We start from the raw sequence: 18983 nt of genomic DNA on the forward strand, positions 1-18983 counted from the left end.
CACGGACCTGGACTGGTCAGCTGCCCAGGGACTGGGGACTGCTGCTGTACACTTTCAGAGAAACTTCTCTAGGAATGGACTATAGAAATGATCCCTGAAAGTAGAGTCTTGGTGTGGGCATCTTATATCCACTTTTTAATTTAGCTTGCTGGACACTGCGACATAGTCCTCTCCCTTCCCAGAATGTAGTAAAAGTCTGACCTATACCCAATCTTCAGTTTGCTGGTATTTCCTGCGGGGAAGGAAGTGGTGGTTGGACTCATGTGAAGTATACAATGAAAGGATCCCTCAACCCAGCTAATGGAGCTCAAAATAACTTGAAGCCAGAACCAAGTAAGAGAATATAATATTTGTAAATAGAAGTGCTCTTCTCCCTCTTTCTAAAGAATTTCAAGTGAAATTGGGAGGGGCAGAAAATTTCCTCTGGGAGTAGGGAAGGGAATGGTGTAGGAGTTTAGACTACACTTGTTTGAATTTTAAAAGAGAGGCAACTCCAGCTGAGTTTTGGGATAGAAGAATAGGAACAATATATATGTTGAAACAGTACAAATGTGGTAATATGGAGAAATGTTTAGATCGTCCTTTAAAGGTTTCACCTTGAACCTAAAGTCATTGTAGCTGCAATGGCATGCACCCCGTATGTATCATCAGAACGGGGCTGGGAGCTGGGAAAGCTTAAAAATGTGCACTTGTACCAGGAAAATGGTTCATTGTAAAAAATCTCAGCTCTTAGATTTCTAGAATTGCTCTGTTTCTACACTGCTACTGTCTTGGCAGCAGGAGGACAGAGGTGGGATTCTTACCGGTCCTTGGGCTGCCATCCTTGTGTCTGATATAAACGCAGAGAAGAAGCAAAATAGCCCTGTAGAAAATTGAAGTTAGTAAGTAGTCTGAAAAAAATGTGGCTTGTCAGCTTTCAATTTTTCATTCTAAGGAAGACATTGATGAAATTCTAGGTGCCATTTCTGAAGTGCCAAGAGGACCAGAGTAGTTCCTCCAGGGTAATGAGCTCTTTTTATTGATGTCTTCATTTATTCACTCATTCTTTTATCAGGGGTATATTTAATACATAAAATGCTTTAGAAAGATGCTGGGTACTGAGTGCATAAAAAGGAAGACATTTAAATAAGGTATTAAAATATTGAGGTAAATGCCAGTAGAAGGCTGTATAAAGTGCTCAAGGGAACACCAAGAACAGTCAAATAAAATAGTTATGCCTAAAATTGGGGACAGGATGAGGTGGGAGAGAAGAAGAAAATTTTGCCTATACTACACCCCACCTTTCTTTCTTACAACTCAGAAAATGTGTCTGTTTCTTACTGCTTCCAGGCCTTTCCATCATTCCTTTTAAGACACTTTTTGTTACAGGAATTTCATTGTAGATGGTGGTTTATTGTTTTGTAATTCTTTTTTAGTATTAGGCTTTAGTGAACTGGCCTCAGGGCCCTGATCACTAGCCATAGCGTTGCCTCTATAGAGTTTTGAGTTTCAAATGAAACTTTGAAATAGAATTTGCTTTAAGTTGGAATTGTCTGTATGAAAACATTTTAAGTATGAATTCCTAGCCATTAGGATACATTTCAAGAATAGGCTTGTAGAAAGAAGTGTAACTAGTTATAAAAATAATACTGTTTCTACCACTAACTCAGAAAGCTCACAATACCAAATTCAGGCTATCTTACTACTGCTTTAATTCTCTGTATGTACCTTACGCTAGAGAAATTCAACATTGCTGAGTGATTCATTAAACACTGGATTTCAAAGTCTACTCCTTCTCTCTCTGAACTGGCGAACTTTTGTTTGGGCGTAATCACGAGTCTGTTGTTTTTTTGATGCACATCTCAAATGCAAACAGTAAATTCTACGTTGTGGTTTTAGGCTAGTTTTGTAGCAAGAAAGTGGTCTGACTCAAGCTACTTGTGGTGGATACACATGCAACACACACATCCCCTGTGGTGCCACACACATCCCCCGTGTTGGACTGAGAGTCACGTTCCCCGAGCTGCTAGGAGTGTTGGCTGCCCACGATTCAAGCTGAGTCCCTCTACAGGAACTGCCCTCAGCAGAAGGGAGCTGCATCATTCAAGATTGCATCTCCTCCCTCTACCTCTTAGCTGTTTGATATGGAGGTAAAAATGTCTGGCTACTTTGCCTCTATCTGGGACAACTCTGAGAGGATATCTGTAGCAGAGAACCATGTATTATTCCATAATAACTCCTGGCATTCTACTGGGCCTTGGTAGAGATGGAGTTTCTGAACCTGTGTCAGGGCCACCCATTATGGGCTGGGTTTGGTCGGATCCAGCGAGTCATTGCTGGACAAGACCAACCACAATTTGTCAAAAGATGGAAGTAGTACATTTTATATGTGTCATGAGCTGGTCCAGAAGGCACAAGTAAACCTAGAGCCCCATGTCAGCATCACCACTCTTGCACTGGCATGAATTCCTCAGGTCACTCTTCTGGCCTGTGGAGGATCTTTTATGACCAACTAATTGAAGAAGAAAAAGGCCTAACTTAGTTTATGGATAAACTGGCTTAGTACATGGATGCAAGCTGAGAGTAGCCTGCTGCTTCATTATCACACCACTCAGGTGAGGCTCCCATAATAGCAATAAAAGTAAATGTCCACAGTGGTCAACACTTGTGTGACACCTCCGGTAAAGATATATCTAGATTCCTGGGTAATGGTGAATGGCTTGTGATTTAAGCAGGTGCTGCAAAGAAGAAAGATTGGAAAATCAGGAACAAAGCAGATCTGAGCACGTGGAAGTAGGCACAAAGTATAAAGATCTTTGTGTCTCTGTTCATGCCCACTAGAGAACATCCACTATGAAAGAGATAGTAACAACCAAGTAGACAGAATGGCCTGCCAGTCGATGTCAGCCAGCCTCTGTCATTCTTTACTCTACAGAAGGCAGAATAGAATAGCCACTGTTATAGGGGTGAAGGCTATGCTTGGACCCCAAAGCATGGGCTGCCACTCACAGAGGTTCATCTAGCTACTGTTGCTGCTCAATGTCCAATATGTCAGCCACAGAAATAAACACTGAGCCCCTTGTATAGCTTGCTTGCTCTCTCTTTTTTTTTGAGATGGAGTTTAACTCCTGTTCCCCAGGCTTGAGTGCAATGGCGTGATCTCGGTTCACTGCAACCTCTGCCTCCAGGGTTCAAGCGATTCTCCTGCCTCAGCCTCCTGAGTATCTGGGATTACAGGCACATGCCACCACACCCAGCTAATTTTTGTGTTTTTGGTAGAGACGGGGTTTCACCATGTCGGCCAGGCTGCTCTCAAACTCCTGACCTCAAATGGTCTGCCCGCCTCGGCCTCCCAAAGTGCTGGGATTACAGGTGTGAACCATTGTGCCCAGGCACCTCTCTTTAGGAGAACAATAAACCACTTGTTGGCAGCTTGATTACATCAAACTCTTTCCAATATGGAAGAGACAACTGTTCATCTTAACTGGAAATGGTGAGATGACACATGTTCTTTTTAAATTTTTTTTTTTTGAGATGACACATGTTCTAAATATGGATTTGCTTTTTTCCTTTTCGTGTTCGCAGGGCCTCACTGCCTGAGGGCTTATACAATGTTTGATCTACCAACATGGTGCTCTGTATCATATCACTTGAGACCTAAGGACCCACTTTATGGTAAAGGAGGAAGACAGTGGGCACATGACCACAGGACACAATTGTCCTTTAACATACCATGCCACATAGAATATCCTGCCCAATAGAGTGATGGAATGGACTTTGAAGTTCATCTCAGGTGCCAGCTTGAAGATGAAACCCTTTGAGGATAAGGCACTGTTCTCCAGTATATATTATATACGATAAGACAGCTAGTGATTTGTGAAGTAGAAATGGCCCTGTTTGTAATAACTTTCAGTGATCCGCTTGGATAATTTGTACTTCCTGTTCCTGCAATTTTAGGTACTGAACATTTCCATCAGGAAATACAGAAATAAATCCTTTAAACTTTCAGCTATGGATACCACCTAGTCACTTTGGATTTCCTGTGTTAACAGACCAGTAGACAAGGAGAGGAGTAATGATATTGGCAAGAAAGTTAACCTTGATCACTAAGATGAGGTAGAGTGGCAGCTACATGATAGTGGTAGGGAAGAACCTATTTAACATTCAGATGATCCACTGTGGCATCTCTTGATACTTCCCTGGTCAGTTTTAATGATAAATGTCCAAGTACAACAACCACCTACTGAAAAGCGCCTGATGTGTAAGGGCTCAGATTCCTCAGGGATGAGGGTCTGGGTTGCCTCAAGAGGTAAGCTATTTTGGCCACATAGTTGTGAGGTGGGTAGCAGATGAGGAAGAAGAGGAATACCAGTTAGAGTCTCAACACTAGCTGCAATGTTTGCTGGAATTTGTTCTTTTGTAAGTTTCTCCAGAAAAGATGACCAACTAAAAATCTGAAGGAGTTCTTCCTGCGTAGGCTGGTAGATGAGGGAAGTGGGGGGTGCACTTACTATATGATGCAAGCAGATCTAAATGGTACAAAGGATGGGCTTTAGTGGATGCTGTGGTGAGCTTCCCAGCTGTACCTTTCAGGACAGAAGCACTTATTCCCCAGCTGCAAGGACTATTGGCTGGTGATGGTTCATAGTTGAGCCTCTCTCTGGGAATTCTCCTTGCCAGTAGAAGCTCTCTAATCCAAGCCACTTCCCCTGTCTGGGGAAACTTTTGTCTAATGCTGGCCCGTGTAGGGCACATAAAGGCCTAGGCTCTGTTGTTTCCATTGCAGGCCAACCCCGAAGGGCTATCCCAGCTCCAGAGCTCCTCATAGGATGCCAGAGCCTTCTGATAAATAACTATATTGCAGTTTGACTTCTTGCTCTGCCCAATCTTGCTTTCCCACATCTTTAGAGGTGTTGTTTCCCAGCACACTCTCCAATAAATTTCTTATACACAAGTCTCTGCTACATAACTCATTTCCCCGGGGCTGACCCTGATCTAAGATGATTTAAAGAGTGCACACTAAAGGAATGCTGAGCTCTCCAGATTCAGGAAGCCAGGGAATCATGGAAGAGCTCAGCCTTGTGGAGCTTCCTTTTCAGAAGAGCTTGATGTTCATTTCAGGGATTTACCATTAATATGAATTAGCTGTCCTGTTTGAGCCTGCTCCTGTCTGCCTTCCAAATGCTTCACATGCTCCCAGATCAAATGGTGTAGAGATAGAATCTGACTGGTTCAGCTGATAACCATCCTTCTGTGTAGATGGATCCCTCCACTTTTTTCCATTGGACAATACCAGCTAATGGATGGCTGCTTTCAGGATACACAGTTACTGTTGGTCCTGTCAGGCCTGGGTGGAGTCATCCTCAGACATGAACTGTTTGCCTGAGGTCCCTTAGTAGAGCCACCAGACATGGGGAACTCTGTGAAGACTGTTCAGTAGATTTATCAACAAAGAACTGGAAAGCATTCTCTTCATGAAAACAGCAAACTTTTTTTTTCTAGGACATTTATATTTCTACTGCTGTGCTTTCTGGACTATCAGATTTTTGGACTGAAAAATTTTGTTTGGATATCAGATCAAGTACTTATTGTATGATTTATTTAAGAGCCCTTTTATGAAATCAGTATATATATACACCCAATTAGTGGGAGTGTTGTGATAAGTAAATAAATAATGGAAGTAATGTGCTGAGTACAATGCCTGGCATGTAGTAAGCCCCCAACAAATCACAGGGGTGGTGGGTGACTGTAGTTTTTATTTTCATTACTTGCCATCCTTCAGTCTGGGAAACTTTTTTTCATTTTAATGATATTTCAGTAGTAAACCTCTGACACTTCTTTGAAGGAGAAAGATTTGCTTTGGAAACTCTCAGCCAGTTATTTCCATCTCTATGCTCTTAGGTCTGTAGTCAATGTTTTTCAATTTCTAGGGGTTAAATGAGGACACCAAAATATTGTTAGCATAGAATATAGTTCTAAGCCTTTTAGTTGTATTTGGTTAAGTGCTTTATGATCCATTTTATTTGTTAGTCTCAACACAGCCTTATGAAGTGCATGTTTATTCTTATTTTTACTCCATAGATGTTTTTTAATCAGCCTAAGCGAGTTCATGCAACCTTAAGAAGGTCAGTGGTGGTGCATAAATTCAATTCCTTCAAATCCTGGAATTTTACCTTGTCCTTTGGGCCTTGCTGTTTTTCCTGATTTCTGTGTTTTTGACATGGTTACAGATGTAAGCTATAGTTCAAAGAGAAAAAGCAAAGAAATCAATATGACTTTTTAATGAAAGAAGTTAAATCAAGCAAGACCCCATCAGCTCAGCATTAAATAGGTTTTTTAAAGTTTTAGTTTATGAATGTCAATTTCTGAAATTTTCACACTTTCTCTATTTTTCCTTTGCAAATTCATTAAATGTCAGACTACTAAGATAATTTACATTTTAAATATTTGACTTCTTATGATTTGACTTCTCACCAAAAAAGTTATGAAGCCTTTTTCTTGGCAGGTCCTTTTCTGCTGCTTTCAGAACAATGTGAAAATCTGCACTGTTCTCACCTTCTATCAAAGGAAATGAGAGAATTACAGAGGTAATGCATTTGGAAATGCTAATATTATATAATGCTATGCAATTTTGAGATCTTAAAATGAAGCTTTGGCTCTTCAGAAGACCAAGAGAAGGGCTTTTGTGGAAGAGGATTTTGGAAGTGTGAGGCAAACTTTTGAAAGTCAAAGGGTTTAATGAAAAGGCAGCAGTCTTTGTCCTATCCCTTCATACCTCTAGTTTTGAGATACAGATGCAACTCTTTTCAACTGTTTTAACTATATATTTCTAAATAAGTAAATAATATTATTTTTATTTTTAAACATCATCTAATGAAATGGACTGTATTGACTTCTTGGAGATGCAGATTACTATCTTTTATGCTGTAGCAAATTATTCCAAAACTTAGAGGTTTGATACAACAACCATTTATTTTGTCATAGTTTCTCCAGGTCAGAAATGTGAGTGTAACTTAGCTGAGTACCTCTAGCTCAAGATCTCCCAGGAAATTGCAGCCAAGCATTGGCTGGAGCTGTGATTTCATCTGAAGACTCATCTAAGAGAAGAAACACTTTCAAGCTCACACTTGGAAACAGCAGGTTCCTTACAGGCTGTTGGGCTGAGAGTTTTACGTCCTTGCTGGGTTTTGGCTGTGGAGGCCTCCCTCCATTCCTTACCATGCAAGTCTCTCCATAAGGCAGCTTACGACATAGTGCTGGTTTTTCTCAGAATGAGAGTAGAAAAGTTGAAGCCCCAGTTCTCAATCTTTCTTTTTCTTTTCTTTTTTTTTTTTGAGACAGAGTTTCGCTCTTGTTGCCCAGGTTGGAGCACAGTGGTGTGATCTCAGCTCAGTGCAACCTCTGCCTCCCAGGTTCAAGCAATTCTTCTGCCTCAGCCTCCTGAGTAGCTGGCATTACAGGCATGCACCACCAAGCCCACCTAATTTTTTTTTTATTATTGTAGAGACGGGGTTTCACCAAATTGGCCAGTCTGGTCTCAAACTCCTGACCTCAGGTGATCTGCCTGCCTCGGCCTCCCAAAGTGTTGGGATTGCAGGCATGAGCCACTGTGCCTGGCCGTCTTCAGTCTTTTTCTAACCTAATATTGTTCCATACCATCTGCCATATTCTGTCACAGTCAGTAAGTCCAGCCCACACTCAAATCAAGAGGATTAAACAAGGGCTTGAATTCCAGAAGGCGGACATTATTGGGAGCAATCTTAGAAGCTGCCTTCCATAGTTCATCCTCTGGATCTCAGTAATTCATGTCCATCCCACATGCACATACATCCATTCTCAACCAATATCTCCCAAAGTTTCATCTCATAGCATCAGCTCAAATTCCAGAGTCTTAAGTCAGGTCCAAGTGTGGATGGGATTCACCAGGTACCATTCCTTAAGTACAGCCCATATCCTTTCAATATGTAGACCTGTGAAAGAGGCAAATTTCCTCTAGTTTCCACACCCCTTGTAAAATGGTGGAACAGATATAGGGTGGCTACCTGTTAACAAACATTTCTTTTGAAAAAAAGGGAAAATCGGAAACATAAGACAGTCATTGCTTGTTGGGAATCGTAAACTCCAGCAAAACAAATGTTTAAAGATTAATTAGATCTCAAAGCCTGAACTATTGTTCATAACATTTGGTCCTGCTCTCTGGGCTCTTGGTTTCACCTCTTTGTCTCCTTTCTTTTTCATAAAAGATACCATGTGTTTACATTTGAGTAGTTTTCTCTTCCTATCTGGGATTTTGACTGCATTCCAAATACTGTCTGTTTTGTAGATTCTTCCCTTATCTCCTTATTTCTTGTGTCATCAGTTTCCTATTCAAAGTCTAAGCTAATGGGTCTGTTTGATAAAGCCCGGGCTTCATTGACCTACTTACCAGGGAAGCTGGGGAAGTACTTAAATCTTTACTTTCTTGAGTGGGATTCTGAGTTTTCTAAGACCCAAAAGATTGAGAATTTCCCCACACAGGGGTGGGATTTAGATATTGGTCAGTCAAAAGAATGGGAAATGTTCCTTGTAGTCATCTTTTGAGCTTAAAAATGCATTTTTTATATGTATATATCTTTGATGTGTACTATCTTTATACTCATACCTTATAATTATTTTTATTTAATTTATTTTTCTTCAGCTTGTTTTAAGTTCTGGGGTACACGTGCAGGATGTGTGGGTTTGTTACTCAAATACTGTCTGTTAGGTAAACGTGTGATTTGCTGCACAGATCAACCTATCACCTAGGTATTAAGCCCAGCATCCATTAGCTATTCTTCCTGATGCTCTCCCTCCCTCTGCCATCCCTGACAGGCCCCAGTGTGTGTTGTTACCCCAATGTGTCCATGCGTTCTTATCATTCAGCTCCCACTTATAAGTGAGAACATGTGGTGTTTGGTTTTCTGTTCCTGCATTAGTTTGCTGGGATTAATGGCTTCCAGCTCCATCCATGTCCCTGAAAAGGACATGATCTCATTCCTTTTTATGACTGCATAGTGTTCCATGGTGTATATATACCACATTTTCTTTATCTAGTCTATCATTGATGGGCATTTGGGTTGGTTCCATGTCTTTGCTATTGTGAATAGTGCTGCAATGAACATACACATGCATGTATCTTTATAACACAATGATTTATATTCCTTTGGGTATATAGCTGGTAATGAGATTGCTAGGTCAAATGGTATTTCTGCTTCTAGATCTTTGAGGAATTGCCACACTGTCTTCCTCAATGGTTGAACTAATTTACACTCTCACCAACCATGTAAAAGCATTCCTTTTTTTGTAAAACCTTGCCAGCATCTGTGGTTTCTTGACTTTTTAAGAATAGCCATTCTGACTGGTGTGAGATGGTGTATTAGTCAGGGTTCTCTAGAGGCACAGGACTAATAGGATAGATGTATATATGAAAGGGAGTTTATTAAGGAGTACTGATTAACGCTATCACAAGGTGAAGTCCCACAATACGCTGTCTGCAAGCTGAAGAGCAAGAAAGCCAGTCTGAGTCCCAAAACCTCAAAAGTAGGGAAGCCAGCAGTGCAGCCTTCAGTCTCTGGTATAAGTCCAAGAGTCCAAAAGCTGAAGAAATTGGAGTCCAATGTTTGAGGGCAGGAAGCATTCATCATGGGAGAAAGATGAAGGCTGGAGGACTCAGCCAGCCTGGTCCTTCCACGCTCCTCTACCTGTTTTATCCTAGCCACTCCAGCAGCTGATTAGATGGTGTCCACCCAGACTGAGGGTGGGTCTGCCTCTCCCAGTACACTGACTCAATTGTTAATCTCCTTTGGCAACACCCTTACAGACACACCCAGGAACAATACTTTCCATCCTTCAATCAATCAAGTTGACACTCAGTATTAACTATCAGAGATGGTATCTCATTGTGGTTTGGAGTTGTATTTCTCTAATGATCAGTGATGTTTAGCTTTTTTTCATATGATTGTTGGCTGCATGAATGTCTTCTTTTGAGAAGTGTCTGTTCATTTTCTTTGCCCACTTTATTTATTTATTTATTTGAGATGAAGTCTCACACCATCTCCCAGGCTGGAGTGCAGTGGCGTGATCTTGGCTCACTGTAAGCTCTGCCTCCCAGGTTCATGCCTTTCTCCTGCCTCAGCCTCCCGAGTAGCTGGGACTGTAGGCGCCCACCACCACACCCGGCTAAGTTTTTGTATTTTTAGTAGAGATGGGGTTTCACTGTGTTAGCCAGGATGGTCTCGATCTCCTGACCTTCTGATCCACCCACCTCGGCCTCCTAAAGTGCTAGGATTACAGGCTTGAGCCACTGCGCCTGGCCTGCCCACTTTTTAATGTTTTTGTTTTTTTTTTCCTTTTAAATTTGTTTAATTTTCTTGTAGACTCTGGATATTAGACCTTTGTCAGATGGGAAGATTGCAAAATTTTTCTCCCATTCTGTAGGTTGTCTGTTCACTTTGATGATAGTTTCTTTTGCTGTGTAGAAGTTCTTTAGTTTAATTAGATCCCATTTGTCAATTTTTGCTTTTGTTGCAGTTGCTTTTGATGTTTTTGTCGTTTACTTTATTTTAAATTCAAAGAGTTGAAACTCAGAACAAAGTACCAGTCAAGCAAAAAAAAAAAAAAAAAAAAAAAAAAAAAAAAATTAACTGGAAATGTATGTACTTATGAATTAAATTAAAAAACTAATATTGTGTTTAGTGTCTTTCTCCAAGAAGCTCTAACTAGTCAGAGTGCAGGGGAAGATTTTGGGATTTTGTCAGTATGTACTCACTTGGGGATCAATTTTGAGATACCGTTTACAGCTCAATACCCAACATTGCTATTTCATGCATGACATATGATTGACCTTTGGGAAGGGAAGTCTGATCTTACATTTTAGATTAAGGGCAGTTGTATGTATTGCCTAATGCTCATCAAGCATTAAATTAGAGGTAGACTCAATTTCTCAATGTTCTGTTAGTGGGAGATTGAAAATTCAACTTTCTAAGGAGTTTCTACTAAAAAAAAAACTTTTGGATGTTTAGGAGTCAGATAAAACCAATGTGACCTTTTTCATTCATTGCTATATTTCCAAACTTTGATGGGGAAATACAGATTCCAGGTTGTTTAATTATAAAAGACCTTTGATTTATACATTTTGTACTTTTTATTATACTTTTTGGAATATACTTCCTTGATTTTCCTGGTATCTTTGACAAATGAAACACGCTTTCTTGAATATAAGGACGGAAAATACTTTCTCTGCAACATCACTGGAGGCTTTTTCCATTTAAAAAATTGTGATAAAATATACATAACATAAAAATTACCATCATAAGCATTTTTAAGTGTAAAGTTCAGGGATACATTGTTGTACAACTATCACAACATCCATCTTCAGAACTCTTTTCATCTTGCAAAATTGAAACTTTATACCCATGAAACAATAACCTGCAATTTCCTCTTCCACCAGCCTCTGGCAACAAACATTCTACTTTTCATCTCTATGATTTTGGACTATTTAAGTACCTCGTATAAGTGAAATCATGAATATTGTGTCTTTTCAACTGGCTTATTTCACTTGGCATAATGTCCTCAAGGGTTCATCCATGTTGTCAACATATGTCAGAATTTCCTTCCTTTTTAAGGCTGAATAATATTCCATTGTATGTAGATACTACATTTTGCTTATCCATTCATCTGTTGATGGCCATTTGGGCTGCTTTCACATTTTAGCTATTGTGAATAATGCTACTATGAACATGGGTATACAAATAGCTCTTTGAGAAACAGGCAGCTTTTGCTTCATTACTTTAGGTCGATTGCTTGGCAATAGCTGCTACTGGAACAACACTTATAATTTACAAAATAACCAAGAAAGCTGATTATATTAGCTAGGGTTTCAGTAGAAAGCAAAATTCAACTCAAGTGATGCAAGATATTTTGATGAAGAGAATAATACAGAGGTACGTGTTTTAGGGTGTAGTGGGGGTTAAGGAAATTAACAAGGAGTGTTGAGATACCCAGACATTGGCAACAGCAGGAAGCAGTTAGCATCTTTAGTTGTCAATGGGCAAGGAGAGCAAATAGTGTTAACAGAACCTACTGAGAGCTGCAGCTACAGAGAAGGAACCATGGACAGTAGCTGAACCCATGAAAAGATGCAGCTACTGCCATAAAAGTGGTCCAGAGTGGGCAGGCATGGGAACAAAATACCACAACCTCTTTTTCCTCCTGCCCTCCAATCTTTTTGCTAATAAATCCCATTGGTTGAGTCTAATCAGAAGCCAGCTAGCAAGAGCTAGCTGTCCAGGATGACAAATTGGTCAGTCCTATATTGATCAGTCTCATGGGAAGGAGGAGGGCAGAAAAGGACAAAAGAAAGGATGAGGAAGGGTTCTTCCACAGATAAACAGTTTCAACTTTTAGAGTTTGTGCTTAGGGATAACTGGCTTATTCTTGTCCTACAATTGAAAAAATTTTATTCAATCTTTTTTCTCTCTGCTGAGACACAAGGAAATGAGGCACACATTATTTATGAACTTACTTTGTTTTTCATGTCAATGTGCCTTTAGAGACTGAATCACTGAATCAGAAAGTAGAATGACCAGAAATGGATCATTTCATACTGTGTACTAAAAGACACAAGCATTTAAAATTTGCTTATATCAAGCCCACTCCCAAGAAAGAATAGGAGGCTGTAGTCACAGCTTCTGTGCCTGGCCAGTGTTCACGCATGGGTGAGGAGAAATGCTGACTGAAGAGACTCAGCTGAAACCAAAGAGAATCTGTCAAAGTGATGAAAAATGAACTGTATAGGCTTCAGACACACTACATGACCAGATGGGTAAATTAGGAATTGTTTGAAGAAGCTTCTGTAAGGGAGATGTGACTGAAGAAAATTATTTTATGATGTGCAAAATGCAAAGGGTGGTATATATACGTGTGTGTCTGGGGGAAGGGTGAAAAGCAAATGGGGATTAGTAGTACTGAAGGCAACACACACACAGAGAGTGTAAGAATACTAACAGTTTCCTATTATTTAGGAGGATTGTGACACTCTTTAAAAACCAATGGTGGGAGAATTTCCATATTCATAGAACTTTTACCACTTTTTTTTTTTTTTTTTTTTTTTTTTTTTACTGTTTCTTTCATTGTGTAGAACTTCCATCAATATCTCATCAATTCCCCAATTCTCCAGAAAGGCAATGGCAGAGTATAGGCAATTACAGGGCTGCCATAACAGAGTCCGAGATAGACTCAGATTCTGACCCAAATTTATATTTCAACAAAACTTCCTGCTTCTGAGTTCATTGCGGAATAAGTAGATCTTGCTGCCTTTCATTGCATTATACTACATCTGCCCTTTTGATGTAAACACACATGTCTATCACATCTTTCCAATGCAATTTGCAATGAGTGACCCCATTTCAAAGCAATATTTGTTTAGCAAAGACAGTTTGCCTTGGCAAAGTTTTCTAAATAATTCATAGATGATTTCTACTAACTGAGAAATAAATATTGGTCTCAATGCATAAAAAGTAGCCAATGTCTGTCTTAAACTAGGCAAAAAGGGTATTTATTAAGGGTTACAGTCTGTAACCAAAATTTGGAAATAAATTAGTGCAATTCTCAAAATGCCATTAGCTGTCACATAAGGTGACAAATAATTTAAAAAGGCTTTCCTAATGGGAATTCTTTTACACCTTGGAACTCTAAGCCTACTGGTGATGGGGTATTGAGGATTTGGGACCATCTATAATTAAATGTTCAATGAACATTTTAGCAGTATGCGAACCTGTCTTTCAACTAATATGCTATCAAATGATGCCTGCCTATTTATGAATTTAAAATAAAAATAAAAAGTGAAGGCCAGATGCGGTGGCTCACACCAGTAATCCCAGCACTTTGGGGGGCCGAGGCAGGTGGATCACCTGAGGTCACGAGTTCGAGACCAACCTGGCCAACATGGTGAAACCCCATCTCTGCTAAAAATACAAAAATTAGCCAGGCCTGGTGGTGTGCACCTGTAATCCCAGCTACTCAGGAGGCTGAGGCAGGAGAATCACTTGAACCCAGAAGGCAGAGGTTGCAGTGAGCCAATATCGTGCCACTGCACTCCAGCCTGGGCAACAGAGTGAGACTCTGTCTCAAAAAAAGAAAAAACAAAAAAAAAAGTAAATGAGAAAGATGCAAGAAATGCTGGAAATCGGGAGTTGCTAGTTGACCTCAGCCACCAGCAAACTGTGTGGCTTTTTAGAACTGTTCTGATTTCAAAAATTTTGTCATGTAATTCTGTGACAAAAATTAAACAGAATTTTAGCCCCCAACATTTGTCTTAAATTGGTTATTTGCTGTCCCTAAGTAAACTAATAACTAACTTAGAACTCTTTATTTACCAGGACTTTGAAAAAATGGATTGTAGAAAAAAGTCAATCCCCAAACAAATCAAATTTTATGTGAATATTATGCATTTTATGGATGTCTCCTAATGTGAATACATTTAGTCCTCTCAACCACTTGAAGTTCTCAAAAACTTCATGCTGTCTTTGCTTTTGGGCCTTTACTTATACTTTTTGCTCTCCCTATTTCCTATCTTCACCTGGATAAATCATACTCATTCTGAATCCCTTCCAAAACTGGATTGACCGTGAATGAACCCTCATAATATGTAGGCAGCATATCTTTGTCAAGATAGGCTAGTTTTCCCTTAGTAATAAATAATCACAAATTCTCAGTAGATTTAACATAACAAATCTTTAATTTCAGCCTATTCTACATATCCAGTGCTGGTTTGCTGGAGGTTTCCGCTCATTGTAATTACTCGGGAACCCTGGCAATGGCAGCTTTACTTGAGATACACTTCCATGATCACCTCAGTGGTGAATTGTGTCCTGACTCCTAAAGCATTCATTGTAAATTACACATCACGGCTACTCATGTATCATTGGCCAAAGAAAGTCATGTGGCCAATCTCATTAACTTTAATATTTGTTGAGCAGCACTGGTGACTCCAAAATAGCACAGTGGTAAAGAGCAGCACTTTGGCATTCAATAAATTGAGCTCAAATTCTGTCTCTCACCTTTGCTGGATGTAACTTCCGGCAAGTTTTTTAATCTTTCTTTTGTCTATTTCTCAGCTGTAAAATGGTTCTTATAATAGTATATCCTTATTGGGTTTTGAAAGTTAAACATGTTAATACAGGCAAAACACTGTATTAACAAAATATTATGCAGTGCTTGACATTACATTGAATCAATATTAGCTATCATTTTACCTCATATTTAGTTTTTACTGCCTTAAAATTTTTGTTTCTAGGACAGTCCCCTCTACAGGAGTGTAAGCTCTGTGTTAGTGGAATTTTCCTTGTTGAGTGTTGTACCCTTAGTGTTCATAGAGGAGGAACGCAACAGGTATTTTATTCCCTTAGAGTTTCAGATGTCTGTACAGCTATTTCAGGTCATTACGGTGTTACTTATGGAACTTCTGCCTCATTGAAGCAAACTGCACATGGCCACATGAAAAAATTAATTTCACCTTCTCACACACTCAACCAACTGCAGCGTGCCTTATCCACCGAGATAATTTGGTTTGGTTAGTAAACAAAATTTGATTTAGTTGTTTATTAAAATAAGTAAATGACTGCTTTCTACTTGTTTATATTTTATTTTTAGAACTTTTATTTCTAAGACAGTTCAGAATTGTGAAAGAAGAGTAGACCCTTCACATTCTTGGTTTCATTAAAAATAAAATAGTTCCATAGTTCTAAAAATGGAAAATATTTCTCCAAATGTTTTCAATAAACATTCATACACAATATATGAATCACACAGAGTAGAGTTTAAATGACATGTGGGTAACAGGAACATATCAAACTTCAATACAATTACACTCACAATTTGATTCAGCAAGGCGAGAAAAATAGGTTACTTAAAAACTGTCAGAATTGCAGTACAGGGTTGTTGACAGCTGTGAAGAAAAGTTGAATAACACTGAGCTGAAAAGGTCAACGTTTCTTGTTGATATTTGTTGGTGGGATGGGAAGGGCCTTTGGGATTGTCAAGGGCCACCCTCCAGGGACATATATTGCAGTGGAAATTTTAGAGGTCAGACTTTCTGAGATAAGGAGTGGAACTCGTTTCCTCACAATAGTTCTGAACTCAGAGGTCATTCATATATTCTTTTGAATCACTTTTCCCCTAAAGGCTCAAATAGAGAATATAGATTAATAAAACTGGGTAATGGTAAGGTTTGCAGGAGACATGGGAATCATTGTTCTTTTCCTTTTAACTGAGTTTAATACCTTGTTTGGAGAGAAAGTAAAAATACAGGAAAACTAGTAAAGGAACTTATGGCCAAAAAATAAATAAACTCATCAGGGTTCAGTTTTTTTTTTCATTACAAACTCTATCACTGTGACTCACCTTTAAAGCTCTTGTCATTTTTGAAGGTGAATCTATATTCCAGATAAAATAGTTGGCTATTGTCAAATAATTTTAGCGTTTGATGGAAAAATTAAATAATTCTAATATTAAGATGAAAGCCGGTTAATAAGGAAATGTATCTTTTTGGCCAATAATTCTGACATGTGCCATTTCACATTGCTTTGCATCCCAGGAGTTTAGAATACTTTGTGGAATGCATCACTATCCCTAGTAGTTAAGCTTTCATCCACACACTGCTTTTTCTTAATTTGATGGATATAGATATTTACACTGTAAAGCTACATAATGATAAGCATTGGGGTAAATAAAAATGTATCTACATTTTCCATTAAAAAACAGACCTGGAGATTGTAAGATTGGTGGTTTAAATCAATTTTTTTAAAAAATCTTTCACCCAGATATTAGCATTGTGCAAACTTGGGTTATAAAATAATTTCCACATTTTAGGCCAGTGGCAGACCCAGGGCTACTCGGATCCTCTAAAACTAAGCTTAATATGGTGGCAGTAGTAAGATTAACCAGCAATGTGAGTTACCAGATCTCATGCCAGTTGTGCTTCCACCTTTCTTGACATTCTTGAGCCACATGGGTTAGTTGCAGGCTAGGGTGAGTTGGAACTGCTCCTTAAGCGGTCCAATTTTGTTACAGTAATAAATGATATTAGCCAACCATTATTAATCACTTGCTATGTTTTTGGCTCTTTTCTAATAATTTTACATGTGTTAACTCATTGACCTTTCACACTTCAGTCATTATTATGAGGCACTTTTATCTCCGTTTTGCAGATGAGTTAGCAGAGGTAGAGAGAGGTTTTTCCAAAACTTGCCCAAATCACTATGCTGGTCAGTGGTGGAGCCGGATAAAAATTCGAGCGGTCTTGTTCCAAAGTCATTGGTCCTTAAGTTTTAAACTATGTTGTCAGGCTTAGCTTCTTGATTCTCAACCATGTGGATGTATTACTGCGAAATATCCTCTGAGTTTAAAATTGTATTTACAACATTTATTAATATTAGTAACTAAACATGTATTTAAATAAGAAGGCTCACTAATTTGAAAAATAGTACTATAGCAGGAATGTAATACGGTTTATTTTATTGTTTTACCTATTTATTTATTTTTTATTTTTTAGACACAGGGTCACACTGTGTCACCCAGGTTGGAGTGTAGTGATGTGATCATAGCTCACTGCAGCCTTGAACTCCTGGGCTTAAGTGAGCCTCCTGCCTCAGCTTCCAGTAGCTGGGGCTACAGACATGCACCACTATGCCTGGCTAATTTTTAAATTTTTAAATGTTTAGTAGAGACAAGGTTTTGCTATTTTGTCCTGGCCTGAAGCACTCCTTCTGCCCTGACCACCCAAGTTACTGGGATTACAGGCGTGAGCCATCACACCTGGCTGCAATTTAATCTATTGGAAAAAATGTCTGCTATTTCAGCCTAACCTTCCCCAGCCCACATTGAGTCTGTTTCTTGTAAACATTTTTTGATGTATTAAATATTTTTATTTGGTGTTTTGTGAAAAGTTTGTTAAAGCAAATATGAAAAAAATTCAATTCTTAGCATTTAAATAATGACAGTTGAAGTTTATCTGTATTTATGTACATCAAGTAACTTGTTATTTAAATAATTTCTTCTTAGAGACTAGATAGAAATATACTATCAGTTGTTTTTCACTTACTTTTTTATGAAATGAGAACGGGGATGAAGGTCAGGAGTAAGAAAGTGGGATTTAAGTTTCACAGTGGCTCACGCCTGTAATCCCAGCACTTTGGGAGGCCAAGGCGGGTGGATCACCTGAGGTCAGGAGTTTTAGACCAGCCTGGCCAACATGGCAAAACCCCATCTCTACTAAAAATATGAAAACTAGCTGGGCATGGTGGCGGGTACCTGTAATCCCAGCTACTCGGGAGGCTGGGGCAGGAGAAGTACTTGAACCCAGGAGGTGGAGGTTGCAGTGAGCCGAGATCGCACCACTGCACTCCAGCCTGGCTGATGAGCGAAACTCCATCTCAAAAAAGAAAAAAAAAAACAACTCGTGACCTTGTATCACATTTGCAATATGAAAATGCAAAATAACTTGTAAAATTTTTTTGTTATCAAATAAAATATTCAGCAATAGATAAGGAAAATAAACGTACACATTAATTGAAAGAATTATGTGTCTGATTTATTTTGCTAGTTGTGAGTTAATAGAATACATGATGTTGGATTCTCTGTATTTCTAAAATGGAAGATGATTATCACAGACCTGCGTGAAACAAATGGGAGCCTGGGTAAAGAGGCTAAACAATTATTTTTCTTAAAATTAGAATACAAAACTCCTAAAAGTAAAATTGTACATTATTTCAGTATTCACTTACTGTAGCCAAATGTCTAATTGCATGTCTGCCTTTTCCATTTGTAATGTTCCAGGATTCCAGGCAGGTGGCATGCTAGATGATGTTTATGATAATTATGCTGCATCTTACCACCTGAATAGGAAAACGGTTGAATATTGCACATAAATCTTTCAATGTAATAAAATTGCACATCAGGACATATATAGAAAGGTAAAGAAGATGTGA

General features: G+C 38.9%; 1 pseudogene; it reads right to left on the reverse strand.

Annotated features, from left to right (window-relative positions):
• Positions 1–23: 23 nt before the first annotated feature.
• LOC115836210 lies at positions 24–110 on the reverse strand (annotated as a pseudogene).
• Positions 111–18983: the final 18873 nt, after the last annotated feature.

The sequence above is a fragment of the Nomascus leucogenys genome, chromosome 7b, assembly GCF_006542625.1.
Source record: "Nomascus leucogenys isolate Asia chromosome 7b, Asia_NLE_v1, whole genome shotgun sequence".
Classification (NCBI taxonomy): Eukaryota; Metazoa; Chordata; class Mammalia; order Primates; family Hylobatidae; genus Nomascus; species Nomascus leucogenys.